Source organism: Daphnia pulicaria, chromosome 1 (assembly GCF_021234035.1).
Source record: "Daphnia pulicaria isolate SC F1-1A chromosome 1, SC_F0-13Bv2, whole genome shotgun sequence".
Taxonomy (NCBI): domain Eukaryota; kingdom Metazoa; phylum Arthropoda; class Branchiopoda; order Diplostraca; family Daphniidae; genus Daphnia; species Daphnia pulicaria.
Window position 1 is genome coordinate 3,753,354 of NC_060913.1, and position 26,762 is coordinate 3,780,115.

A 26,762-nucleotide genomic window follows, 5' to 3' on the forward strand; every position below is an offset into this window, starting at 1 on the left:
TATCAGTTAAATACAAACACAAAATTAGTACACAAATCAATAACACAATAACAAAAAAGTGTAAAGTTACCCAGCAGCACAATCACAAAAAGCACGAAGGATTTTTCCAGTTTGGTGAAGAGCTACCCATGGCCTTGCAGGTTTATTTGAAAGGGACTGTGAATGAGTAACATGTGTGCGTATAATCACAACACCACTGCAAAGAGGAAACACTAACAATTTGTCAGTAAATGTGTTTGTTAGATACTGTTCAGAATCAAGATTTTTGTAGGCCTCGTATTTTTCACTGTCAGTTATATCGCGTTCGTAAACAAGATAGAGTCTCAAATGAAATTTCTCTATGGGGGGAAGATACTTAGATGAAGATTTTCCACTTTTAAATAACTGTAGAGGTATTACGAGGGGATCGTGGCACTTCAGGAACTCTAGTGTTTTATAATACAAATCACGGTCCTCTTCAACTAAAGAAAGCACTAATTGAGACAACTGAAACTTGAAAACGGACATTTTTATCTTTTAATACACTAGCAGACTACAGTAACATAGAGCAGAACAACAAGGTGATTCGAAGAATCAAGCCAAGTCTGCAGCTAGTTACGGCTATCCCCCGCCATGGTGCGCACTAGTCGACTAGCCGCACGACTTTTCGCTCTGCTTACACCGAGCAATCTTGAAAAGGTCTAAAGGGAAGGGTTCTCTGAGTTGATTTTATTGTAAAACATTCTTTATTTTCTGCGCTATCGAGGCGGCCATCGTCCTTGAACGCTTTAACAAAGTGGTACCAACTGTCTTCCTTGAAACGAAAGTTAATCGAGCTTGCCAGGAGTCGAACCTGGAATCTCCTGATCCGTAGTAAGGCGCGTTATCCATTGCGCCACAAACCCATGTAATACGAAGAACAATACTAATTGAAAGAAACCACTACTTGTTTTGAACAGAAAGTGATCAGGTTTGAATCATGTCTTTACTAGTGAAGTCATGTTTTAAGCCTTTAAACAAACCCCATGTTACACGACGAACAATACTAATTGTAAGAAACAACTACTTGTTTTGGACAGAAAGTGATCAGGTTTGAATCATGTCTTTACTAGTGAAGTCATGTTTTAAGCCTTTAACAAGAATTGAATTTATTATTACTGTTCATACGATCTTTACTTAATTGTTGATAGGGAGGTAATACAGCCCGGTTAGCTCAGACGGTAGAGCGCGGGATATTTAATCCTGAAGTCGAAAGTTCAAGTCCCTAGTCGGGCGTGAATCGTGGGATGTGTACTAGATATGTGGTGGTGTTCAATACGGGATAATTATTCTGTAATTCAATGTTGCAGATAAACTGAGATAAATTGGATTTAGATGAAAAACGTTAAGGAATAAAATGTGGACGATGTGACCGAGCGGTTAAGGTGATGGACTGCTAATGCATTGTGCATTGCACGCATGGGTTCGAATCCCATCTTCGTCGAAAGGAGTATTTAGGGATATTGGCAACTGTAACGCACTCCAATTGCTATGCAGTGATCAGAGATTCATAGCATTTCAATGTAGAAACTTAGTCTTCAAGCCACGGTAGGAAAATTATCAAGGTTCTATGGTGTAATGGTTAGCACTTCAGACTCTGACTCTGACAATCTGAGTTCAAATCTCAGTAGGACCTATTTTACTAGATAGCGAGATCGTTGCAAGAAAGGCCAGTCAAGACTTTTTCCCACAGTGCAACCCTCTCTTTTAGAGTTTATGCACTGCGTTGCTGATGGATTAGGGTACTTGATTATGGTGAGTTATTGTTACGTTATTACGCCAGGCTGTCGAAGGGTGCTGTACATGTTCGTTGCAAATCGTTATTTCTTCAAGTCACCGCCATTGCCACTTCAAAGTATGTCTGTTTGCATCCATCCACAAATACATCCGAGGGACACTATATCTTGCAAACGGCCAACAATTAGCAAACAACACTTTCGTAGTGGCGAGCACAACCCCATCGACGTAAAAACCATAATCGACGTAAACACCACAACCCTTTCTATCCTTTTCAAAACGAAGCACAGTTTAGTATTTTGCTCTTTCTAAAGTTTGACATGAATTTTTTCAAGAGGTAAAATGAAACAAATGCCCCGAGTGAGGTTCGAACTCACGACCTCGAGATTATGAGACTCGCGCGCTGCCTACTGCGCTATCGAGGCGGCCATCGTCCTTGAACGCTATAACAAAGTGGTACCAACTGTCTTCCTTGAAACGCAAGTAAATCGAGCTTGCCAGGAGTCGAACCTGGAATCTCCTGATCCGTAGTAAGGCGCGTTATCCATTGCGCCACAAACCCATGTTATACGAAGAACAATACTAATTGAAAGAAACCACTACTTGTTTTGAACAGAAAGTGATCAGGTTTGAATCATGTCTTTACTAGTGAAGTCATGTTTTAAGCCTTTAAACAAACCCCATGTTACACGACGAACAATACTAATTGTAAGAAACAACTACTTGTTTTGGACAGAAAGTGATCAGGTTTGAATCATGTCTTTACTAGTGAAGTCATGTTTTAAGCCTTTAACAAGAATTGAATTTATTATTACTGTTCATACGATCTTCACTGAATTGTTGATAGGGAGGTAATACAGCCCGGTTAGCTCAGACGGTAGAGCGCGGGACTTTTAATCCTGAGGTCGAGGGTTCAAGTCCCTCATCGGGCGTGAAACGTGGGATGTGTACTAGATATTTGGTGGTGTTCGATACGGGATAATTATTCTGTAATTCAATGGTGCAGATAAACTGAGATAATCTGGCTTTAGATTAAAAACGTTAAGGAATGAAATGTCGACGAGGTGACCGAGCGGTTAAGGTGATGGACTGCTAATCCATTGGGCATTGCACGCATGGGTTCGAATCCTATCCTCGTCGATAGGAGTAGTTAGGGATATTGGCAACTGTAACGCACTCCAATTGCTATCCAGTGATAAGAGGTTCATAGCATTTCAATGTAGAAACTTAGTCTTCAAGCCACGGTAGGAAATTTATCAAGGTTCTATGGTGTAATGGTTAGCACTTCAGACTCTGACTCTGACAATCTGAGTTCAAATCTCAGTAGGCCTATTTTACTAGATAGCGAGATCGTTGCAAGAAAGGCCAGTTAAGACTTTTTCCCACAGTGCAACCCTCTCTTTTAGAGTTTATGCACTGCGTTGCTGATGGATTAGGGTACTTGATTATGGTGAGTTATTGTACAACAGTACGTTATTACGCCAGGCTGTCGGAGGGTGCTGTACATGTTCGTTGCAAATCGTTATTTCTTCAAGTCACCGCCATTGCCACTTCAAAGTATGTCTGTTTGCATCCATCCCCAAATACATCCGAGGGACACTATATCTTGCAAACGGCCTACAATTAGCAAATAACACTTTCGTAGTGGCGAGCACAACCCCATCGACGTAAATACCATAATCGACGTAAACACCACAACCCTTTCCATCCTTTTCAAAACGAAGCACAGTTTAGTATTTTGCTCTTTCTAAAGTTTGACATGAATTTTTTCAAGAGGTAAAATGAAACAAATGCCCCGAGTGAGGTTCGAACTCACGACCTCGAGATTATGAGACTCGCGCGCTGCCTACTGCGCTATCGAGGCGGCCATCGTCCTTGAACGCTATAACAAAGTGGTACCAACTGTCTTCCTTGAAACGCAAGTAAATCGAGCTTGCCAGGAGTCGAACCTGGAATCTCCTGATCCGTAGTAAGGCGCGTTATCCATTGCGCCACAAACCCATGTTATACGACGAACAATACTAATTGAAAGAAACCACTACTTGTTTTGAACAGAAAGTGATCAGGTTTGAATCATGTCTTTACTAGTGAAGTCGTGTTTTAAGCCTTTAAACAAACCCCATGTTACACGACGAACAATACTAATTGTAAGAAACAACTACTTGTTTTGGACAGAAAGTGATCAGGTTTGAATCATGTCTTTACTAGTGAAGTCATGTTTTAAGCCTTTAACAAGAATTGAATTTATTATTACTGTTCATACGATCTTCACTGAATTGTTGATAGGGAGGTAATACAGCCCGGTTAGCTCAGACGGTAGAGCGCGTGACTTTTAATCCTGAGGTCGAGGGTTCAAGTCCCTCATCGGGCTTGAAACGTGGAATGTGTACTAGATATGTGGTGGTGTTCGATACGGGATAATTATTCTGTAATTCAATGGTGCAGATAAACTGAGATAATCTGGCTTTAGTTGAAAAACGTTAAGGAATAAAATGTGGACGAGGTGACCGAGCGGTTAAGGTGATGGACTGCTAATCCATTGTGCATTGCACGCATGGGTTCGAATCCCATCCTCGTCGAAAGGAGTAGTTAGGGATATTGGCAACTGTAACGCACTCCAATTGCTATGCAGTGATCAGAGGTTCATAGCATTTCAATGTAGAAACTTAGTCTTCAAGCCACGGTAGGAAATTTATCAAGGTTCTAGGGTGTAATGGTTAGCACCTCAGACTCTGACTCTGACAATCTGAGTTCAAATCTCAGTAGGACCTATTTTACTAGATAGCGAGATCGTTGCAAGAAAGGCCAGTCAAGACTTTTTCCCACAGTGCAACCCTCTCTTTTAGAGTTTATGCACTGCGTTGCTGATGGATTAGGGTACTTGATTATGGTGAGTTATTGTACAACAGTACGTTATTACGCCAGGCTGTCGGAGGGTGCTGTACATGTTCGTTGCAAATCGTTATTTCTTCAAGTCACCGCCATTGCCACTTCAAAGTATGTCTGTTTGCATCCATCCCCAAATACATCCGAGGGACACTATATCTTGCAAACGGCCTACAATTAGCAAATAACACTTTCGTAGTGGCGAGCACAACCCCATCGACGTAAAAACCATAATCGACGTAAACACCACAACCCTTTCCATCCTTTTCAAAACGAAGCACAGTTTAGTATTTTGCTCTTTCTAAAGTTTGACATGAATTTTTTCAAGAGGTAAAATGAAACAAATGCCCCGAGTGAGGTTCGAACTCACGACCTCGAGATTATGAGACTCGCGCGCTGCCTACTGCGCTATCGAGGCGGCCATCGTCCTTGAACGCTATAACAAAGTGGTACCAACTGTCTTCCTTGAAACGCAAGTAAATCGAGCTTGCCAGGAGTCGAACCTGGAATCTCCTGATCCGTAGTAAGGCGCGTTATCCATTGCGCCACAAACCCATGTTATACGACGAACAATACTAATTGAAAGAAACCACTACTTGTTTTGAACAGAAAGTGATCAGGTTTGAATCATGTCTTTACTAGTGAAGTCGTGTTTTAAGCCTTTAAACAAACCCCATGTTACACGACGAACAATACTAATTGTAAGAAACAACTACTTGTTTTGGACAGAAAGTGATCAGGTTTGAATCATGTCTTTACTAGTGAAGTCATGTTTTAAGCCTTTAACAAGAATTGAATTTATTATTACTGTTCATACGATCTTCACTGAATTGTTGATAGGGAGGTAATACAGCCCGGTTAGCTCAGACGGTAGAGCGCGTGACTTTTAATCCTGAGGTCGAGGGTTCAAGTCCCTCATCGGGCTTGAAACGTGGAATGTGTACTAGATATGTGGTGGTGTTCGATACGGGATAATTATTCTGTAATTCAATGGTGCAGATAAACTGAGATAATCTGGCTTTAGTTGAAAAACGTTAAGGAATAAAATGTGGACGAGGTGACCGAGCGGTTAAGGTGATGGACTGCTAATCCATTGTGCATTGCACGCATGGGTTCGAATCCCATCCTCGTCGAAAGGAGTAGTTAGGGATATTGGCAACTGTAACGCACTCCAATTGCTATGCAGTGATCAGAGGTTCATAGCATTTCAATGTAGAAACTTAGTCTTCAAGCCACGGTAGGAAATTTATCAAGGTTCTAGGGTGTAATGGTTAGCACCTCAGACTCTGACTCTGACAATCTGAGTTCAAATCTCAGTAGGACCTATTTTACTAGATAGCGAGATCGTTGCAAGAAAGGCCAGTCAAGACTTTTTCCCACAGTGCAACCCTCTCTTTTAGAGTTTATGCACTGCGTTGCTGATGGATTAGGGTACTTGATTATGGTGAGTTATTGTACAACAGTACGTTATTACGCCAGGCTGTCGGAGGGTGCTTTACAGTACCCACCAAACTATTAGGTACACCCCCCTATTTTCAGTTTATTCTTATGGCACTACGTGTCCTAGATAAAATGCAATAACTCTTGAACCGCTTGGGCTAGATTTTTTTCCCTTTGGCCCTGAGTAGATCTAATGATGATCTACATTTTTTCTACACATGAAGTTGTCGTAGGATTAACCCCCACGGCGCTACGGTATCGTTCAGTTTATTAGGTACACCCGTTTTCCCCCATATGCGCCGTGTTAAATACGGCGTTTTCAAAAATTTATAAAAAATACTAAAAGTAAAGCTAAAATTTTTTTCTTTGTGCCAAAAGAACCACAATTCTTCACTCTATACGAATATAAAGAATGATTTACAATAAAATCAACTCAGAGAACCCTTCCCTATACCTCAAAGTTTTCCACTTCAAAATTTGTCGAAATTTCTAATGCCTATGGGGGCGACAGTGCAAGTGTGTAGTAAAAAGTAAAAATTTTGAAGTGGAAAACTTTAGGGTATAGACCTTTTTAAGATTGCTCGGTGTAAGCAGAGCGAAAAGTCGTGCGGCTAGTCGACTAGTGCGCACCATGGCGGGGGATAGCCGTAACTAGCTGCAGACTTGGCTTGATTCTTCGAATCACCTTGTTGTTCTGCTCTATGTTACTGTAGTCTGCTAGTGTATTAAAAGATAAAAATGTCCGTTTTCAAGTTATTTTGTAATAAATGTGGGTGAAAACAATTTTGTTCATTCTTTATTATTTATTTAACACCCGCAATGCTTTTCTTTTCATACCGAGGCGGCTTACATCACTTAGAACATTTGGAGTATCACAGGCTTTATTAGGAACACAACCAACATTAGGACGGTTTGATAGACTTAGATTCACTAAATTACTTTCTGTGTTCTTATTTTCAGTTATCTTCTTTGGTCTTCCTCTTTTCCTAGAAGGATTTGGCAGCATTTGAGGTGGGACATTCTCCTCACTAAAGTGAGATTTAGATTGAAGTTGTTCGGTTGTGGAAGTATTATCAGGAACTACCATAACATCACAGGATGCAGTCTCACATTCATTCATGGTGTCTATGAAAGTCAAAAGAAAAAGTAGGGTAATGTAGTTAAACAAAAGAAATAAACTTTTTTAAAATTTACCATTCACTCTTGGAGATTGATTTAACGTATTATCTGTCAACTTCATGGTACTTGCACAACTTTGCTGATTGATTGGTCCACTTGTTCTTTTCCTTGTAGCTGAGTTGAGACTTTTCCTTGAGTTAGATTTAGATTGAAGTTGTTTCGTTGAGGAAGTATTATCAGGAACTGTCATAACATCACAGGATGCAGCCTCACATTCATTCATAGTGTCTGTGAAAGTCAAAAGAAATATGTAGGCTAATGTAGGTAAACAAAAGAAATAAACTTTTTTAAAATGTACCATTCATTCTTGGAGCTTGATTTAAGGTATTATCTGTCAACTCCATGGAACTTGCACAAGTTTGCTGATTGATTGGTCCAGTTTTTCTTTTCCTTGAAGCAGTTTCTTTTTTACAGAATATGCACGTCCAACTTTTAGATAATCTTTTTGATCCGGTACAGGACTTGTGGAATTCGTTAATTACACAGAATGAACTTGCACAGATAATTGTTTCCTCAATTTTTTGTGGATCTTGACAATAACAAATAAATTGGTTTAAGTGATCACTGAGCGCACTTTGTTGAGAGGATGTAGCTGGTTGTGGAATGTCCTTCACGTAACTATATCTTTTTGCTACGAGTTCAGGAAGGATGAAGTTAACAAAGAAAAGTTTGCCTTTAGCTGCCATCATTTCAATTACATCTTCATTCCTTTGCACTGTAACGTATTCGACTACTTTGTTGCCGTTAAACACAACAAAAAGTGCAAGGGGCAGCTCTGATACAAAAAGCTGCAATTGAACCTAAGAGATTAAAAATAATTTAACATTGCAAAAAGTGTGAAATTTTGTTTGAAATTGTTGTACCTGAGAGTAATACTCATGATTGTGATCTAGGCGTAGTTCATTTGTGCTTTCGTCCAACAATAAGCAGAAACCTTTATTATTCTTAGCGTACTCCCTGATACTTTTCCCTTTTACTAAATAAGGACATTTTACTTCAACTAAACCACGGCCATGGCAGATGCAAGTGAAGATTCTATCAGGAGACGCAGCAAGATAGGGATGACTTTTTGAAATAATTAATCCCACAGGTTCGCACAGAAAGTTTTCGTGTGTCTTCCTTGAATTAATTGTACTTTTTAGCAGGCTAATAGCCTTTGGCTCATTTCGTTGACCATATCTAGAAAAAGAAAAGATATCAAACACCAAGTGCAATAGAATTGTAAATAAATGGTTTACCTTGTGTACATGTTTCCTTTAAATGTAATAATTTCAGGGTAACACATTTCTAAAAGGAACTTTATTTCCCCACCACTCACTTCTTTACTTGGATCTCTTTTTAAAATTTCGTGGATCTTAGTACCCGTAATTCTTCCACTTCGCTGCTGCTCCCACTCCTCACATTCACTTTGATTTTTGGTTACGATCTCAACTGAACGCTGTTCTTCAATTGAAATTCTGATCTCTGAAAATATTCTTTCACATTCTTCATTCACTTCAAGCTCATATTTTCCTTCAAAATGAGGATTGTACAATTCTGACAGTGCTTTTGGTAAAATATGTGTTTCAGCTGGAGGCTGAAATGAATGTGCGTACTCAGGTACACAGGACAGTACAACAGGCAACTTTTTTAGCTTTTTGAGAGCTTCATTTGTACGTTGATGTTCTACATCAGTAACCTCTAGGATATCATGAAGTGGAACTTCTTTCTTTCTGGGAATGTGTACATCTAAATCAGCTATTTTCCCAATTGTAACCTATGTTGACAAAAATCGAATGAGGCTTTGAATGAAATATATGTTAGCTGTCAACTTACTGGTCCTTTCCCAGGCTGATTCCAATAGCATGGTAGTGATGTAATCGGAATACCAACATCATTGTCATCAGCAGTGGTTGATGAATCCTGTCGTGCTGATACTGCTAATTGTAAAAGGGCACTTACATGGATACACACACTACCTAGCCTGAGAATTAGATTGTTGTCGGTATCAGTTAAATACAAACACAAAATTAGTACACAAATCAATAACACAATAACAAAAAAGTGTAAAGTTACCCAGCAGCACAATCACAAAAAGCACGAAGGATTTTTCCAGTTTGGTGAAGAGCTACCCATGGCCTTGCAGGTTTATTTGAAAGGGACTGTGAATGAGTAACATGTGTGCGTATAATCACAACACCACTGCAAAGAGGAAACACTAACAATTTGTCAGTAAATGTGTTTGTTAGATACTGTTCAGAATCAAGATTTTTGTAGGCCTCGTATTTTTCACTGTCAGTTATATCGCGTTCGTAAACAAGATAGAGTCTCAAATGAAATTTCTCTATGGGGGGAAGATACTTAGATGAAGATTTTCCACTTTTAAATAACTGTAGAGGTATTACGAGGGGATCGTGGCACTTCAGGAACTCTAGTGTTTTATAATACAAATCACGGTCCTCTTCAACTAAAGAAAGCACTAATTGAGACAACTGAAACTTGAAAACGGACATTTTTATCTTTTAATACACTAGCAGACTACAGTAACATAGAGCAGAACAACAAGGTGATTCGAAGAATCAAGCCAAGTCTGCAGCTAGTTACGGCTATCCCCCGCCATGGTGCGCACTAGTCGACTAGCCGCACGACTTTTCGCTCTGCTTACACCGAGCAATCTTGAAAAGGTCTAAAGGGAAGGGTTCTCTGAGTTGATTTTATTGTAAAACATTCTTTATTTTCTGCGCTATCGAGGCGGCCATCGTCCTTGAACGCTTTAACAAAGTGGTACCAACTGTCTTCCTTGAAACGAAAGTTAATCGAGCTTGCCAGGAGTCGAACTTGGAATCTCCTGATCCGTAGTCAGGCGCGTTATCCATTGCGCCACAAAACCATTTTATACGACGAACAATACCAATTGTAAGAAACCACTACTTGTTTTGAACAGAAAGTGATCAGGTTTGAATCATGTCTTTACTAGTGAAGTCATGTTTTAAGCCTTTAACAAGAATTGAATTTATTATTACTGTTCATACGATCTTCACTGAATTGTTGATAGGGAGGTAATACAGCCCGGTTAGCTCAAACGGTAGAGCGCGGGACATTTAATCCTGAAGTCGAGAGTTCAAGTCCCTCATCGGGCGTGAAACGTGGGATGTGTACTAGATATGTGGTGGTGTTCAATACGGGATAATTATTCTGTAATTCAATGGTGCAGATAAACTGAGATAATCTGGCTTTAGATGAAAAACGTTAAGGAATAAAATGTGGACGAGGTGATCGAGCGGTTAAGGTGATGGATTGCTAATCCATTGTGCATTGCACGCATGGGTTCGAATCCCATCTTCGTCAAAAGGAGTATTTAGGGATATTGGCAACTGTAACGTACTCCAATTGCTATGCAGTGATCAGAGATTCATAGCATTTCAATGTAGAAACTTAGTCTTCAAGCCACGGTAGGAAATTTATCAAGGTTCTATGGTGTAATGGTTAGCACTTCAGACTCTGACTCTGACAATCTGAGTTCAAATCTCAGTAGGACCTATTTTACTAGATAGCGAGATCGTTTTAAGAAAGGCCAGTCAAGACTTTTTCCCACAGTGCAACCCTCTCTTTTAGAGTTTATGCACTGCGTTGCTGATGGATTAGGGTACTTGATTATGGTGAGTTATTGTACAACAGTACGTTATTACGCCAGGCTGTCGGAGGGTGCTGTACATGTTCGTTGCAAATCGTTATTTCTTCAAGTCACCGCCATTGCCACTTCAAAGTATGTCTGTTTGCATCCATCCCCAAATACATCCGAGGGACACTATATCTTGCAAACGGCCTACAATTAGCAAACAACACTTTCGTAGTGGCGAGCACAACCCCATCGACGTAAAAACCATAATCGACGTAAACACCACAACCCTTTCCATCCTTTTCAAAACGAAGCACAGTTTAGTATTTTGCTCTTTCTAAAGTTTGACATGAATTTTTTCAAGAGGTAAAATGAAACAAATGCCCCGAGTGAGGTTCGAACTCACGACCTCGAGATTATGAGACTCGCGCGCTGCCTACTGCGCTATCCAGGCGGCCATCGTCCTTGAACGCTATAACAAAGTGGTACCAACTGTCTTCCTTGAAACGCAAGTAAATCGAGCTTGCCAGGAGTCGAACCTGGAATCTCCTGATCCGTAGTAAGGCGCGTTATCCATTGCGCCACAAACCCATGTAATACGAAGAACAATACTAATTGAAAGAAACCACTACTTGTTTTGAACAGAAAGTGATCAGGTTTGAATCATGTCTTTACTAGTGAAGTCATGTTTTAAGCCTTTAAACAAACCCCATGTTACACGACGAACAATACTAATTGTAAGAAACAACTACTTGTTTTGGACAGAAAGTGATCAGGTTTGAATCATGTCTTTACTAGTGGAGTCATGTTTTAAGCCTTTAACAAGAATTGAATTTATTATTACTGTTCATACGATCTTTACTTAATTGTTGATAGGGAGGTAATACAGCCCGGTTAGCTCAGACGGTAGAGCGCGGGACATTTAATCCTGAAGTCGAGAGTTCAAGTCCCGGCGTGAATCGTGGGATGTGTACTAGATATGTGGTGGTGTTCAATACGGGATAATTATTCTGTAATTCAATGGTGCAGATAAACTGAGATAATCTGGATTTAGATGAAAAACGTTAAGGAATAAAATGTGGACGAGGTGATCGAGCGGTTAAGGTGATGGATTGCTAATCCATTGTGCATTGCACGCATGGGTTCGAATCCCATCTTCGTCAAAAGGAGTATTTAGGGATATTGGCAACTGTAACGTACTCCAATTGCTATGCAGTGATCAGAGGTTCATAGCATTTCAATGTAGAAACTTAGTCTTCAAGCCACGGTAGGAAATTTATCAAGGTTCTATGGTGTAATGGTTAGCACTTCAGACTCTGACTCTGACAATCTGAGTTCAAATCTCAGTAGGACCTATTTTACTAGATAGCGAGATCGTTTTAAGAAAGGCCAGTCAAGACTTTTTCCCACAGTGCAACCCTCTCTTTTAGAGTTTATGCACTGCGTTGCTGATGGATTAGGGTACTTGATTATGGTGAGTTATTGTACAACAGTACGTTATTACGCCAGGCTGTCGGAGGGTGCTGTACATGTTCGTTGCAAATCGTTATTTCTTCAAGTCACCGCCATTGCCACTTCAAAGTATGTCTGTTTGCATCCATCCCCAAATACATCCGAGGGACACTATATCTTTCAAACGGCCTACAATTAGCAAACAACACTTTCGTAGTGGCGAGCACAACCCCATCGACGTAAAAACCATAATCGACGTAAACACCACAACCCTTTCTATCCTTTTCAAAACGAAGCACAGTTTAGTATTTTGCTCTTTCTAAAGTTTGACATGAATTTTTTCAAGAGGTAAAATGAAACAAATGCCCCGAGTGAGGTTCGAACTCACGACCTCGAGATTATGAGACTCGCGCGCTGCCTACTGCGCTATCGAGGCGGCCATCGTCCTTGAACGCTATAACAAAGTGGTACCAACTGTCTTCCTTGAAACGCAAGTAAATCGAGCTTGCCAGGAGTCGAACCTGGAATCTCCTGATCCGTAGTAAGGCGCGTTATCCATTGCGCCACAAACCCATGTTATACGAAGAACAATACTAATTGAAAGAAACCACTACTTGTTTTGAACAGAAAGTGATCAGGTTTGAATCATGTCTTTACTAGTGAAGTCATGTTTTAAGCCTTTAAACAAACCCCATGTTACACGACGAACAATACTAATTGTAAGAAACAACTACTTGTTTTGGACAGAAAGTGATCAGGTTTGAATCATGTCTTTACTAGTGAAGTCATGTTTTAAGCCTTTAACAAGAATTGAATTTATTATTACTGTTCATACGATCTTCACTGAATTGTTGATAGGGAGGTAATAAAGCCCGGTTAGCTCAGACGGTAGAGCGCGGGACATTTAATCCTGATGTCGAGGGTTCAAGTCCCTCATCGGGCGTGAAACGTGGAATGTGTACTAGATATGTGGTGGTGTTCGATACGGGATAATTATTCTGTAATTCAATGGTGCAGATAAACTGAGATAATCTGGCTTTAGTTGAAAAACGTTAAGGAATAAAATGTGGACGAGGTGACCGAGCGGTTAAGGTGATGGACTGCTAATCCATTGTGCATTGCACGCATGGGTTCGAATCCCATCCTCGTCGAAAGGAGTAGTTAGGGATATTGGCAACTGTAACGCACTCCAATTGCTATGCAGTGATCAGAGGTTCATAGCATTTCAATGTAGAAACTTAGTCTTCAAGCCACGGTAGGAAATTTATCAAGGTTCTAGGGTGTAATGGTTAGCACTTCAGACTCTGACTCTGACAATCTGAGTTCAAATCTCAGTAGGACCTATTTTACTAGATAGCGAGATCGTTGCAAGAAAGGCCAGTCAAGACTTTTTCCCACAGTGCAACCCTCTCTTTTAGAGTTTATGCACTGCGTTGCTGATGGATTAGGGTACTTGATTATGGTGAGTTATTGTACAACAGTACGTTATTACGCCAGGCTGTCGGAGGGTGCTGTACAGTACCCACCAAACTATTAGGTACACCCCCCTATTTTCAGTTTATTCTTATGGCACTACGTGTCCTAGATAAAATGCAATAACTCTTGAACCGCTTGGGCTAGATTTTTTTCCCTTTGGCCCTGAGTAGATCTAATGATGATCTACATTTTTTCTACACATGAAGTTGTCGTAGGATTAACCCCCACGGCGCTACGGTATCGTTCAGTTTATTAGGTACACCCGTTTTCCCCCATATGCGCCGTGTTAAATACGGCGTTTTCAAAAATTTATAAAAAATACTAAAAGTAAAGCTAAAATTTTTTTCTTTGTGCCAAAAGAACCACAATTCTTCACTCTATACGAATATAGAGAATGATTTACAATAAAATCAACTCAGAGAACCCTTCCCTATACCTCAAAGTTTTCCACTTCAAAATTTGTCGAAATTTCTAATGCCTATGGGGGCGACAGTGCAAGTGTGTAGTAAAAAGTAAAAATTTTGAAGTGGAAAACTTTAGGGTATAGACCTTTTTAAGATTGCTCGGTGTAAGCAGAGCGAAAAGTCGTGCGGCTAGTCGACTAGTGCGCACCATGGCGGGGGATAGCCGTAACTAGCTGCAGACTTGGCTTGATTCTTCGAATCACCTTGTTGTTCTGCTCTATGTTACTGTAGTCTGCTAGTGTATTAAAAGATAAAAATGTCCGTTTTCAAGTTATTTTGTAATAAATGTGGGTGAAAACAATTTTGTTCATTCTTTATTATTTATTTAACACCCGCAATGCTTTTCTTTTCATACCGAGGCGGCTTACATCACTTAGAACATTTGGAGTATCACAGGCTTTATTAGGAACACAACCAACATTAGGACGGTTTGATAGACTTAGATTCACTAAATTACTTTCTGTGTTCTTATTTTCAGTTATCTTCTTTGGTCTTCCTCTTTTCCTAGAAGGATTTGGCAGCATTTGAGGTGGGACATTCTCCTCACTAAAGTGAGATTTAGATTGAAGTTGTTCGGTTGTGGAAGTATTATCAGGAACTACCATAACATCACAGGATGCAGTCTCACATTCATTCATGGTGTCTATGAAAGTCAAAAGAAAAAGTAGGGTAATGTAGTTAAACAAAAGAAATAAACTTTTTTAAAATTTACCATTCACTCTTGGAGATTGATTTAACGTATTATCTGTCAACTTCATGGTACTTGCACAACTTTGCTGATTGATTGGTCCACTTGTTCTTTTCCTTGTAGCTGAGTTGAGACTTTTCCTTGAGTTAGATTTAGATTGAAGTTGTTTCGTTGAGGAAGTATTATCAGGAACTGTCATAACATCACAGGATGCAGCCTCACATTCATTCATAGTGTCTGTGAAAGTCAAAAGAAATATGTAGGCTAATGTAGGTAAACAAAAGAAATAAACTTTTTTAAAATGTACCATTCATTCTTGGAGCTTGATTTAAGGTATTATCTGTCAACTCCATGGAACTTGCACAAGTTTGCTGATTGATTGGTCCAGTTTTTCTTTTCCTTGAAGCAGTTTCTTTTTTACAGAATATGCACGTCCAACTTTTAGATAATCTTTTTGATCCGGTACAGGACTTGTGGAATTCGTTAATTACACAGAATGAACTTGCACAGATAATTGTTTCCTCAATTTTTTGTGGATCTTGACAATAACAAATAAATTGGTTTAAGTGATCACTGAGCGCACTTTGTTGAGAGGATGTAGCTGGTTGTGGAATGTCCTTCACGTAACTATATCTTTTTGCTACGAGTTCAGGAAGGATGAAGTTAACAAAGAAAAGTTTGCCTTTAGCTGCCATCATTTCAATTACATCTTCATTCCTTTGCACTGTAACGTATTCGACTACTTTGTTGCCGTTAAACACAACAAAAAGTGCAAGGGGCAGCTCTGATACAAAAAGCTGCAATTGAACCTAAGAGATTAAAAATAATTTAACATTGCAAAAAGTGTGAAATTTTGTTTGAAATTGTTGTACCTGAGAGTAATACTCATGATTGTGATCTAGGCGTAGTTCATTTGTGCTTTCGTCCAACAATAAGCAGAAACCTTTATTATTCTTAGCGTACTCCCTGATACTTTTCCCTTTTACTAAATAAGGACATTTTACTTCAACTAAACCACGGCCATGGCAGATGCAAGTGAAGATTCTATCAGGAGACGCAGCAAGATAGGGATGACTTTTTGAAATAATTAATCCCACAGGTTCGCACAGAAAGTTTTCGTGTGTCTTCCTTGAATTAATTGTACTTTCTAGCAGGCTAATAGCCTTTGGCTCATTTCGTTGACCATATCTAGAAAAAGAAAAGATATCAAACACCAAGTGCAATAGAATTGTAAATAAATGGTTTACCTTGTGTACATGTTTCCTTTAAATGTAATAATTTCAGGGTAACACATTTCTAAAAGGAACTTTATTTCCCCACCACTCACTTCTTTACTTGGATCTCTTTTTAAAATTTCGTGGATCTTAGTACCCGTAATTCTTCCACTTCGCTGCTGCTCCCACTCCTCACATTCACTTTGATTTTTGGTTACGATCTCAACTGAACGCTGTTCTTCAATTGAAATTCTGATCTCTGAAAATATTCTTTCACATTCTTCGTTCACTTCAAGCTCATATTTTCCTTCAAAATGAGGATTGTACAATTCTGACAGTGCTTTTGGTAAAATATGTGTTTCAGCTGGAGGCTGAAATGAATGTGCGTACTCAGGTACACAGGACAGTACAACAGGCAACTTTTTTAGCTTTTTGAGAGCTTCATTTGTACGTTGATGTTCTACATCAGTAACCTCTAGGATATCATTAAGTGGAACTTCTTTCTTTCTGGGAATGTGTACATCTAAATCAGCTATTTTCCCAATTGTAACCTATGTTGACAAAAATCGAATGAGGCTTTGAATGAAATATATGTTAGCTGTCAACTTACTGGTCCTTTCCCAGGCTGATTCCAATAGCATGGTAGTGATGTAATCGGAATACCAACATCATTGTCATCAGCAGTGGTTGATGAATCCTGTCGTGCTGATACTGCTAATTGTAAAAGGGCACTTACATGGATACACACACTACCTAGCCTGAGAATTAGATTGTTGTCGGTATCAGTTAAATACAAACACAAAATTAGTACACAAATCAATAACACAATAACAAAAAAGTGTAAAGTTACCCAGCAGCACAATCACAAAAAGCACGAAGGATTTTTCCAGTTTGGTGAAGAGCTACCCATGGCCTTGCAGGTTTATTTGAAAGGGACTGTGAATGAGTAACATGTGTGCGTATAATCACAACACCACTGCAAAGAGGAAACACTAACAATTTGTCAGTAAATGTGTTTGTTAGATACTGTTCAGAATCAAGATTTTTGTAGGCCTCGTATTTTTCACTGTCAGTTATATCGCGTTCGTAAACAAGATAGAGTCTCAAATGAAATTTCTCTATGGGGGGAAGATACTTAGATGAAGATTTTCCACTTTTAAATAACTGTAGAGGTATTACGAGGGGATCGTGGCACTTCAGGAACTCTAGTGTTTTATAATACAAATCACGGTCCTCTTCAACTAAAGAAAGCACTAATTGAGACAACTGAAACTTGAAAACGGACATTTTTATCTTTTAATACACTAGCAGACTACAGTAACATAGAGCAGAACAACAAGGTGATTCGAAGAATCAAGCCAAGTCTGCAGCTAGTTACGGCTATCCCCCGCCATGGTGCGCACTAGTCGACTAGCCGCACGACTTTTCGCTCTGCTTACACCGAGCAATCTTGAAAAGGTCTAAAGGGAAGGGTTCTCTGAGTTGATTTTATTGTAAAACATTCTTTATTTTCTGCGCTATCGAGGCGGCCATCGTCCTTGAACGCTTTAACAAAGTGGTACCAACTGTCTTCCTTGAAACGAAAGTTAATCGAGCTTGCCAGGAGTCGAACTTGGAATCTCCTGATCCGTAGTCAGGCGCGTTATCCATTGCGCCACAAAACCATTTTATACGACGAACAATACCAATTGTAAGAAACCACTACTTGTTTTGAACAGAAAGTGATCAGGTTTGAATCATGTCTTTACTAGTGAAGTCATGTTTTAAGCCTTTAACAAGAATTGAATTTATTATTACTGTTCATACGATCTTCACTGAATTGTTGATAGGGAGGTAATACAGCCCGGTTAGCTCAAACGGTAGAGCGCGGGACATTTAATCCTGAAGTCGAGAGTTCAAGTCCCTCATCGGGCGTGAAACGTGGGATGTGTACTAGATATGTGGTGGTGTTCAATACGGGATAATTATTCTGTAATTCAATGGTGCAGATAAACTGAGATAATCTGGCTTTAGATGAAAAACGTTAAGGAATAAAATGTGGACGAGGTGATCGAGCGGTTAAGGTGATGGATTGCTAATCCATTGTGCATTGCACGCATGGGTTCGAATCCCATCTTCGTCAAAATGAGTATTTAGGGATATTGGCAACTGTAACGTACTCCAATTGCTATGCAGTGATCAGAGATTCATAGCATTTCAATGTAGAAACTTAGTCTTCAAGCCACGGTAGGAAATTTATCAAGGTTCTATGGTGTAATGGTTAGCACTTCAGACTCTGACTCTGACAATCTGAGTTCAAATCTCAGTAGGACCTATTTTACTAGATAGCGAGATCGTTTTAAGAAAGGCCAGTCAAGACTTTTTCCCACAGTGCAACCCTCTCTTTTAGAGTTTATGCACTGCGTTGCTGATGGATTAGGGTACTTGATTATGGTGAGTTATTGTACAACAGTACGTTATTACGCCAGGCTGTCGGAGGGTGCTGTACATGTTCGTTGCAAATCGTTATTTCTTCAAGTCACCGCCATTGCCACTTCAAAGTATGTCTGTTTGCATCCATCCCCAAATACATCCGAGGGACACTATATCTTGCAAACGGCCTACAATTAGCAAACAACACTTTCGTAGTGGCGAGCACAACCCCATCGACGTAAAAACCATAATCGACGTAAACACCACAACCCTTTCCATCCTTTTCAAAACGAAGCACAGTTTAGTATTTTGCTCTTTCTAAAGTTTGACATGAATTTTTTCAAGAGGTAAAATGAAACAAATGCCCCGAGTGAGGTTCGAACTCACGACCTCGAGATTATGAGACTCGCGCGCTGCCTACTGCGCTATCGAGGCGGCCATCGTCCTTGAACGCTATAACAAAGTGGTACCAACTGTCTTCCTTGAAACGCAAGTAAATCGAGCTTGCCAGGAGTCGAACCTGGAATCTCCTGATCCGTAGTAAGGCGCGTTATCCATTGCGCCACAAACCCATGTAATACGAAGAACAATACTAATTGAAAGAAACCACTACTTGTTTTGAACAGAAAGTGATCAGGTTTGAATCATGTCTTTACTAGTGAAGTCATGTTTTAAGCCTTTAAACAAACCCCATGTTACACGACGAAAAATACTAATTGTAAGAAACAACTACTTGTTTTGGACAGAAAGTGATCAGGTTTGAATCATGTCTTTACTAGTGAAGTCATGTTTTAAGCCTTTAACAAGAATTTAATTTATTATTACTGTTCATACGATCTTTACTTAATTGTTGATAGGGAGGTAATACAGCCCGGTTAGCTCAGACGGTAGAGCGCGGGACATTTAATCCTGAAGTCGAGAGTTCAAGTCCCTCATCGGGCGTGAAACGTGGGATGTGTACTAGATATGTGGTGGTGTTCGATACGGGATAATTATTCTGTAATTCAATGGTGCAGATAAACTGAGATAATCTGGCTTTAGATTAAAAACGTTAAGGAATGAAATGTCGACGAGGTGACCGAGCGGTTAAGGTGATGGACTGCTAATCCATTGTGCATTGCACGCATGGGTTCGAATCCTATCCTCGTCGATAGGAGTAGTTAGGGATATTGGCAACTGTAACGCACATCAATTGCTATCCAGTGATCAGAGGTTCATAGCATTTCAATGTAGAAACTTAGTCTTCAAGCCACGGTAGGAAATTTATCAAGGTTCTATGGTGTAATGGTTAGCACTTCAGACTCTGACTCTGACAATCTGAGTTCAAATCTCAGTAGGACCTATTTTACTAGATAGCGAGATCGTTGCAAGAAAGGCCAGTCAAGACTTTTTCCCACAGTGCAACCCTCTCTTTTAGAGTTTATGCACTGCGTTGCTGATGGATTAGGGTACTTGATTATGGTGAGTTATTGTACAACAGTACGTTATTACGCCAGGCTGTCGGAGGGTGCTGTACAGTACCCACCAAACTATTAGGTACACCTCCCTATTTTCAGTTTATTCTTATGGCACTACGTGTCCTAGATAAAATGCAATAACTCTTGAACCGCTTGGGCTAGATTTTTTTCCCTTTGGCCCTGAGTAGATCTAATGATGATCTACATTTTTTCTACACATGAAGTTGTCGTAGGATTAACCCCCACGGCGCTACGGTATCGTTCAGTTTATTAGGTACACCCGTTTTCCCCCATATGCGCCGTGTTAAATACGGCGTTTTCAAAAATTTATAAAAAATACTAGAAGTAAAGCTAAAAATTTTTTCTTTGTGCCAAAAGAACCACAATTCTTCACTCTATACGAATATAAAGAATGATTTACAATAAAATCAACTCAGAGAACCCTTCCCTATACCTCAAAGTTTTCCACTTCAAAATTTGTCGAAATTTCTAATGCCTATGGGGGCGACAGTGCAAGTGTGTAGTAAAAAGTAAAAATTTTGAAGTGGAAAACTTTAGGGTATAGACCTTTTTAAGATTGCTCGGTGTAAGCAGAGCGAAAAGTCGTGCGGCTAGTCGACTAGTGCGCACCATGGCGGGGGATAGCCGTAACTAGCTGCAGACTTGGCTTGATTCTTCGAATCACCTTGTTGTTCTGCTCTATGTTACTGTAGTCTGCTAGTGTATTAAAAGATAAAAATGTCCGTTTTCAAGTTATTTTGTAATAAATGTGGGTGAAAACAATTTTGTTCATTCTTTATTATTTATTTAACACCCGCAATGCTTTTCTTTTCATACAGAGGCGGCTTACATCACTTAGAACATTTGGAGTATCACAGGCTTTATTAGGAACACAACCAACATTAGGACGGTTTGATAGACTTAGATTCACTAAATTACTTTCTGTGTTCTTATTTTCAGTTATCTTCTTTGGTCTTCCTCTTTTCCTAGAAGGATTTGGCAGCATTTGAGGTGGGACATTCTCCTCACTAAAGTGAGATTTAGATTGAAGTTGTTCGGTTGTGGAAGTATTATCAGGAACTACCATAACATCACAGGATGCAGTCTCACATTCATTCATGGTGTCTATGAAAGTCAAAAGAAAAAGTAGGGTAATGTAGTTAAACAAAAGAAATAAACTTTTTTAAAATTTACCATTCACTCTTGGAGATTGATTTAACGTATTATCTGTCAACTTCATGGTACTTGCACAACTTTGCTGATTGATTGGTCCACTTGTTCTTTTCCTTGTAGCTGAGTTGAGACTTTTCCTTGAGTTAGATTTAGATTGAAGTTGTTTCGTTGAGGAAGTATTATCAGGAACTGTCATAACATCACAGGATGCAGCCTCACATTCATTCATAGTGTCTGTGAAAGTCAAAAGAAATATGTAGGCTAATGTAGGTAAACAAAAGAAATAAACTTTTTTAAAATGTACCATTCATTCTTGGAGCTTGATTTAAGGTATTATCTGTCAACTCCATGGAACTTGCACAAGTTTGCTGATTGATTGGTCCAGTTTTTCTTTTCCTTGAAGCAGTTTCTTTTTTACAGAATATGCACGTCCAACTTTTAGATAATCTTTTTGATCCGGTACAGGACTTGTGGAATTCGTTAATTACACAGAATGAACTTGCACAGATAATTGTTTCCTCAATTTTTTGTGGATCTTGACAATAACAAATAAATTGGTTTAAGTGATCACTGAGCGCACTTTGTTGAGAGGATGTAGCTGGTTGTGGAATTTCCTTCACGTAACTATATCTTTTTGCTACGAGTTCAGGAAGGATGAAGTTAACAAAGAAAAGTTTGCCTTTAGCTGCCATCATTTCAATTACATCTTCATTCCTTTGCACTGTAACGTATTCGACTACTTTGTTGCCGTTAAACACAACAAAAAGTGCAAGGGGCAGCTCTGATACAAAAAGCTGCAATTGAACCTAAGAGATTAAAAATAATTTAACATTGCAAAAAGTGTGAAATTTTGTTTGAAATTGTTGTACCTGAGAGTAATACTCATGATTGTGATCTAGGCGTAGTTCATTTGTGCTTTCGTCCAACAATAAGCAGAAACCTTTATTATTCTTAGCGTACTCCCTGATACTTTTCCCTTTTACTAAATAAGGACATTTTACTTCAACTAAACCACGGCCACGGCAGATGCAAGTGAAGATTCTATCAGGAGACGCAGCAAGATAGGGATGACTTTTTGAAATAATTAATCCCACAGGTTCGCACAGAAAGTTTTCGTGTGTCTTCCTTGAATTAATTGTACTTTCTAGCAGGCTAATAGCCTTTGGCTCATTTCGTTGACCATATCTAGAAAAAGAAAAGATATCAAACACCAAGTGCAATAGAATTGTAAATAAATGGTTTACCTTGTGTACATGTTTCCTTTAAATGTAATAATTTCAGGGTAACACATTTCTAAAAGGAACTTTATTTCCCCACCACTCACTTCTTTACTTGGATCTCTTTTTAAAATTTCGTGGATCTTAGTACCCGTAATTCTTCCACTTCGCTGCTGCTCCCACTCCTCACATTCACTTTGATTTTTGGTTACGATCTCAACTGAACGCTGTTCTTCAATTGAAATTCTGATCTCTGAAAATATTCTTTCACATTCTTCATTCACTTCAAGCTCATATTTTCCTTCAAAATGAGGATTGTACAATTCTGACAGTGCTTTTGGTAAAATATGTGTTTCAGCTGGAGGCTGAAATGAATGTGCGTACTCAGGTACACAGGACAGTACAACAGGCAACTTTTTTAGCTTTTTGAGAGCTTCATTTGTACGTTGATGTTCTACATCAGTAACCTCTAGGATATCATTAAGTGGAACTTCTTTCTTTCTGGGAATGTGTACATCTAAATCAGCTATTTTCCCAATTGTAACCTATGTTGACAAAAATCGAATGAGGCTTTGAATGAAATATATGTTAGCTGTCAACTTACTGGTCCTTTCCCAGGCTGATTCCAATAGCATGGTAGTGATGTAATCGGAATACCAACATCATTGTCATCAGCAGTGGTTGATGAATCCTGTCGTGCTGATACTGCTAATTGTAAAAGGGCACTTACATGGATACACACACTACCTAGCCTGAGAATTAGATTGTTGTCGGTATCAGTTAAATACAAACACAAAATTAGTACACAAATCAATAACACAATAACAAAAAAGTGTAAAGTTACCCAGCAGCACAATCACAAAAAGCACGAAGGATTTTTCCAGTTTGGTGAAGAGCTACCCATGGCCTTGCAGGTTTATTTGAAAGGGACTGTGAATGAGTAACATGTGTGCGTATAATCACAACACCACTGCAAAGAGGAAACACTAACAATTTGTCAGTAAATGTGTTTGTTAGATACTGTTCAGAATCAAGATTTTTGTAGGCCTCGTATTTTTCACTGTCAGTTATATCGCGTTCGTAAACAAGATAGAGTCTCAAATGAAATTTCTCTATGGGGGGAAGATACTTAGATGAAGATTTTCCACTTTTAAATAACTGTAGAGGTATTACGAGGGGATCGTGGCACTTCAGGAACTCTAGTGTTTTATAATACAAATCACGGTCCTCTTCAACTAAAGAAAGCACTAATTGAGACAACTGAAACTTGAAAACGGACATTTTTATCTTTTAATACACTAGCAGACTACAGTAACATAGAGCAGAACAACAAGGTGATTCGAAGAATCAAGCCAAGTCTGCAGCTAGTTACGGCTATCCCCCGCCATGGTGCGCACTAGTCGACTAGCCGCACGACTTTTCGCTCTGCTTACACCGAGCAATCTTGAAAAGGTCTAAAGGGAAGGGTTCTCTGAGTTGATTTTATTGTAAAACATTCTTTATTTTCTGCGCTATCGAGGCGGCCATCGTCCTTGAACGCTTTAACAAAGTGGTACCAACTGTCTTCCTTGAAACGCAAGTAAATCGAGCTTGCCAGGAGTCGAACCTGGAATCTCCTGATCCGTAGTCAGGCGCGTTATCCATTGCGCCACAAACCCATGTTATACGAAGAACAATACTAATTGAAAGAAACCACTACTTGTTTTGAACAGAAATTGATCAGGTTTGAATCATGTCTTTACTAGTGAAGTCATGTTTTAAGCCTTTAAACAAACCCCATGTTACACGACGAACAATACTAATTGTAAGAAACAACTACTTGTTTTGGACAGAAAGTGATCAGGTTTGAATCATGTCTTTACTAGTGAAGTCATGTTTTAAGCCTTTAACAAGAATTGAATTTATTATTACTGTTCATACGATCTTCACTGAATTGTTGATAGGGATGTAATACAGCCCGGTTAGCTCAGACGGTAGAGCGCGGGACTTTTAATCCTGAGGTCGAGGGTTCAAGTCCCTCATCGGGCGTGAAACGTGGGATGTGTACTAGATATGTGGTGGTGTTCGATACGGGATAATTATTCTGTAATTCAATGGTGCAGATAAACTGAGATAATCTGGCTTTAGATGAAAAACAATAAGGAATAAAATGTCGACGAGGTGACCGAGCGGTTAAGGTGATGGACTGCTAATCCATTGTGCATTGCACGCATGGGTTCGAATCCCATCCTCGTCGAAAGGAGTAGTTAGGGATATTGGCAACTGTAACGCACTCCAATTGCTATGCAGTGATCAGAGGTTCATAGCATTTCAATGTAGAAACTTAGTCTTCAAGCCACGGTAGGAAATTTATCAAGGTTCTATGGTGTAATGGTTAGCACTTCAGACTCTGACTCTGACAATCTGAGTTCAAATCTCAGTAGGACCTATTTTACTAGATAGCGAGATCGTTGCAAGAAAGGCCAGTCAAGACTTTTTCCCACAGTGCAACCCTCTCTTTTAGAGTTTATGCACTGCGTTGCTGATGGATTAGGGTACTTGATTATGGTGAGTTATTGTACAACAGTACGTTATTACGCCAGGCTGTCGGAGGGTGCTGTACAGTACCCACCAAACTATTAGGTACACCCTCCTATTTTCAGTTTATTCTTATGGCACTACGTGTCCTAGATAAAATGCAATAACTCTTGAACCGCTTGGGCTAGATTTTTTTCCCTTTGGCCCTGAGTAGATCTAATGATGATCTACATTTTTTCTACACATGAAGTTGTCGTAGGATTAACCCCCACGGCGCTACGGTATCGTTCAGTTTATTAGGTACACCCGTTTTCCCCCATATGCGCCGTGTTAAATACGGCGTTTTCAAAAATTTATAAAAAATACTAAAAGTAAAGCTAAAAATTTTTTCTTTGTGCCAAAAGAACCACAATTCTTCACTCTATACGAATATAAAGAATGATTTACAATAAAATCAACTCAGAGAACCCTTCCCTATACCTCAAAGTTTTCCACTTCAAAATTTGTCGAAATTTCTAATGCCTATGGGGGCGACAGTGCAAGTGTGTAGTAAAAAGTAAAAATTTTGAAGTGGAAAACTTTAGGGTATAGACCTTTTTAAGATTGCTCGGTGTAAGCAGAGCGAAAAGTCGTGCGGCTAGTCGACTAGTGCGCACCATGGCGGGGGATAGCCGTAACTAGCTGCAGACTTGGCTTGATTCTTCGAATCACCTTGTTGTTCTGCTCTATGTTACTGTAGTCTGCTAGTGTATTAAAAGATAAAAATGTCCGTTTTCAAGTTATTTTGTAATAAATGTGGGTGAAAACAATTTTGTTCATTCTTTATTATTTATTTAACACCCGCAATGCTTTTCTTTTCATACCGAGGCGGCTTACATCACTTAGAACATTTGGAGTATCACAGGCTTTATTAGGAACACAACCAACATTAGGACGGTTTGATAGACTTAGATTCACTAAATTACTTTCTGTGTTCTTATTTTCAGTTATCTTCTTTGGTCTTCCTCTTTTCCTAGAAGGATTTGGCAGCATTTGAGGTGGGACATTCTCCTCACTAAAGTGAGATTTAGATTGAAGTTGTTCGGTTGTGGAAGTATTATCAGGAACTACCATAACATCACAGGATGCAGTCTCACATTCATTCATGGTGTCTATGAAAGTCAAAAGAAAAAGTAGGGTAATGTAGTTAAACAAAAGAAATAAACTTTTTTTAAATTTACCATTCACTCTTGGAGATTGATTTAACGTATTATCTGTCAACTTCATGGTACTTGCACAACTTTGCTGATTGATTGGTCCACTTGTTCTTTTCCTTGTAGCTGAGTTGAGACTTTTCCTTGAGTTAGATTTAGATTGAAGTTGTTTCGTTGAGGAAGTATTATCAGGAACTGTCATAACATCACAGGATGCAGCCTCACATTCATTCATAGTGTCTGTGAAAGTCAAAAGAAATATGTAGGCTAATGTAGGTAAACAAAAGAAATAAACTTTTTTAAAATGTACCATTCATTCTTGGAGCTTGATTTAAGGTATTATCTGTCAACTCCATGGAACTTGCACAAGTTTGCTGATTGATTGGTCCAGTTTTTCTTTTCCTTGAAGCAGTTTCTTTTTTACAGAATATGCACGTCCAACTTTTAGATAATCTTTTTGATCCGGTACAGGACTTGTGGAATTCGTTAATTACACAGAATGAACTTGCACAGATAATTGTTTCCTCAATTTTTTGTGGATCTTGACAATAACAAATAAATTGGTTTAAGTGATCACTGAGCGCACTTTGTTGAGAGGATGTAGCTGGTTGTGGAATGTCCTTCACGTAACTATATCTTTT

The 26,762-nt window shown here is 39.2% G+C and overlaps 25 non-coding genes across 25 annotated transcripts; 18 read left to right on the top strand and 7 right to left on the bottom strand.

The window, feature by feature from the left end:
• Positions 1-1,380: 1,380 nt before the first annotated feature.
• On the top strand, positions 1,381-1,462 carry Trnas-gcu. The gene has a single exon. It is a non-coding gene; the product is annotated as a tRNA-Ser (tRNA).
• A 120-nt stretch (positions 1,463-1,582) lies between these two features.
• Positions 1,583-1,654, top strand: Trnaq-cug. The gene has a single exon. It is a non-coding gene; the product is annotated as a tRNA-Gln (tRNA).
• A 453-nt stretch (positions 1,655-2,107) lies between these two features.
• Positions 2,108-2,180, bottom strand: Trnam-cau. Its single transcript has one exon. It is a non-coding gene; the product is annotated as a tRNA-Met (tRNA).
• Positions 2,181-2,614: 434 nt separating this feature from the next.
• Trnak-uuu lies at positions 2,615-2,687 on the top strand. Its single transcript has one exon. It is a non-coding gene; the product is annotated as a tRNA-Lys (tRNA).
• Positions 2,688-2,813: 126 nt separating this feature from the next.
• On the top strand, positions 2,814-2,895 carry Trnas-gcu. Its single transcript has one exon. It is a non-coding gene; the product is annotated as a tRNA-Ser (tRNA).
• A 651-nt stretch (positions 2,896-3,546) lies between these two features.
• Trnam-cau lies at positions 3,547-3,619 on the bottom strand. The gene has a single exon. It is a non-coding gene; the product is annotated as a tRNA-Met (tRNA).
• A 633-nt stretch (positions 3,620-4,252) lies between these two features.
• Trnas-gcu lies at positions 4,253-4,334 on the top strand. Its single transcript has one exon. It is a non-coding gene; the product is annotated as a tRNA-Ser (tRNA).
• Positions 4,335-4,986: 652 nt separating this feature from the next.
• Trnam-cau lies at positions 4,987-5,059 on the bottom strand. Its single transcript has one exon. It is a non-coding gene; the product is annotated as a tRNA-Met (tRNA).
• Positions 5,060-5,692: 633 nt separating this feature from the next.
• On the top strand, positions 5,693-5,774 carry Trnas-gcu. Its single transcript has one exon. It is a non-coding gene; the product is annotated as a tRNA-Ser (tRNA).
• A 4,731-nt stretch (positions 5,775-10,505) lies between these two features.
• Positions 10,506-10,587, top strand: Trnas-gcu. The gene has a single exon. It is a non-coding gene; the product is annotated as a tRNA-Ser (tRNA).
• A 120-nt stretch (positions 10,588-10,707) lies between these two features.
• On the top strand, positions 10,708-10,779 carry Trnaq-cug. The gene has a single exon. It is a non-coding gene; the product is annotated as a tRNA-Gln (tRNA).
• A 460-nt stretch (positions 10,780-11,239) lies between these two features.
• On the bottom strand, positions 11,240-11,312 carry Trnam-cau. The gene has a single exon. It is a non-coding gene; the product is annotated as a tRNA-Met (tRNA).
• A 627-nt stretch (positions 11,313-11,939) lies between these two features.
• Positions 11,940-12,021, top strand: Trnas-gcu. Its single transcript has one exon. It is a non-coding gene; the product is annotated as a tRNA-Ser (tRNA).
• Positions 12,022-12,141: 120 nt separating this feature from the next.
• On the top strand, positions 12,142-12,213 carry Trnaq-cug. The gene has a single exon. It is a non-coding gene; the product is annotated as a tRNA-Gln (tRNA).
• A 460-nt stretch (positions 12,214-12,673) lies between these two features.
• Trnam-cau lies at positions 12,674-12,746 on the bottom strand. The gene has a single exon. It is a non-coding gene; the product is annotated as a tRNA-Met (tRNA).
• Positions 12,747-13,379: 633 nt separating this feature from the next.
• On the top strand, positions 13,380-13,461 carry Trnas-gcu. Its single transcript has one exon. It is a non-coding gene; the product is annotated as a tRNA-Ser (tRNA).
• Positions 13,462-18,192: 4,731 nt separating this feature from the next.
• Positions 18,193-18,274, top strand: Trnas-gcu. The gene has a single exon. It is a non-coding gene; the product is annotated as a tRNA-Ser (tRNA).
• Positions 18,275-18,394: 120 nt separating this feature from the next.
• Positions 18,395-18,466, top strand: Trnaq-cug. Its single transcript has one exon. It is a non-coding gene; the product is annotated as a tRNA-Gln (tRNA).
• Positions 18,467-18,926: 460 nt separating this feature from the next.
• On the bottom strand, positions 18,927-18,999 carry Trnam-cau. Its single transcript has one exon. It is a non-coding gene; the product is annotated as a tRNA-Met (tRNA).
• Positions 19,000-19,632: 633 nt separating this feature from the next.
• Trnas-gcu lies at positions 19,633-19,714 on the top strand. The gene has a single exon. It is a non-coding gene; the product is annotated as a tRNA-Ser (tRNA).
• Positions 19,715-19,834: 120 nt separating this feature from the next.
• Trnaq-cug lies at positions 19,835-19,906 on the top strand. Its single transcript has one exon. It is a non-coding gene; the product is annotated as a tRNA-Gln (tRNA).
• A 4,090-nt stretch (positions 19,907-23,996) lies between these two features.
• Trnar-acg lies at positions 23,997-24,069 on the bottom strand. Its single transcript has one exon. It is a non-coding gene; the product is annotated as a tRNA-Arg (tRNA).
• A 297-nt stretch (positions 24,070-24,366) lies between these two features.
• Positions 24,367-24,439, top strand: Trnak-uuu. Its single transcript has one exon. It is a non-coding gene; the product is annotated as a tRNA-Lys (tRNA).
• Positions 24,440-24,565: 126 nt separating this feature from the next.
• Positions 24,566-24,647, top strand: Trnas-gcu. Its single transcript has one exon. It is a non-coding gene; the product is annotated as a tRNA-Ser (tRNA).
• A 120-nt stretch (positions 24,648-24,767) lies between these two features.
• Positions 24,768-24,839, top strand: Trnaq-cug. Its single transcript has one exon. It is a non-coding gene; the product is annotated as a tRNA-Gln (tRNA).
• Positions 24,840-26,762: the final 1,923 nt, after the last annotated feature.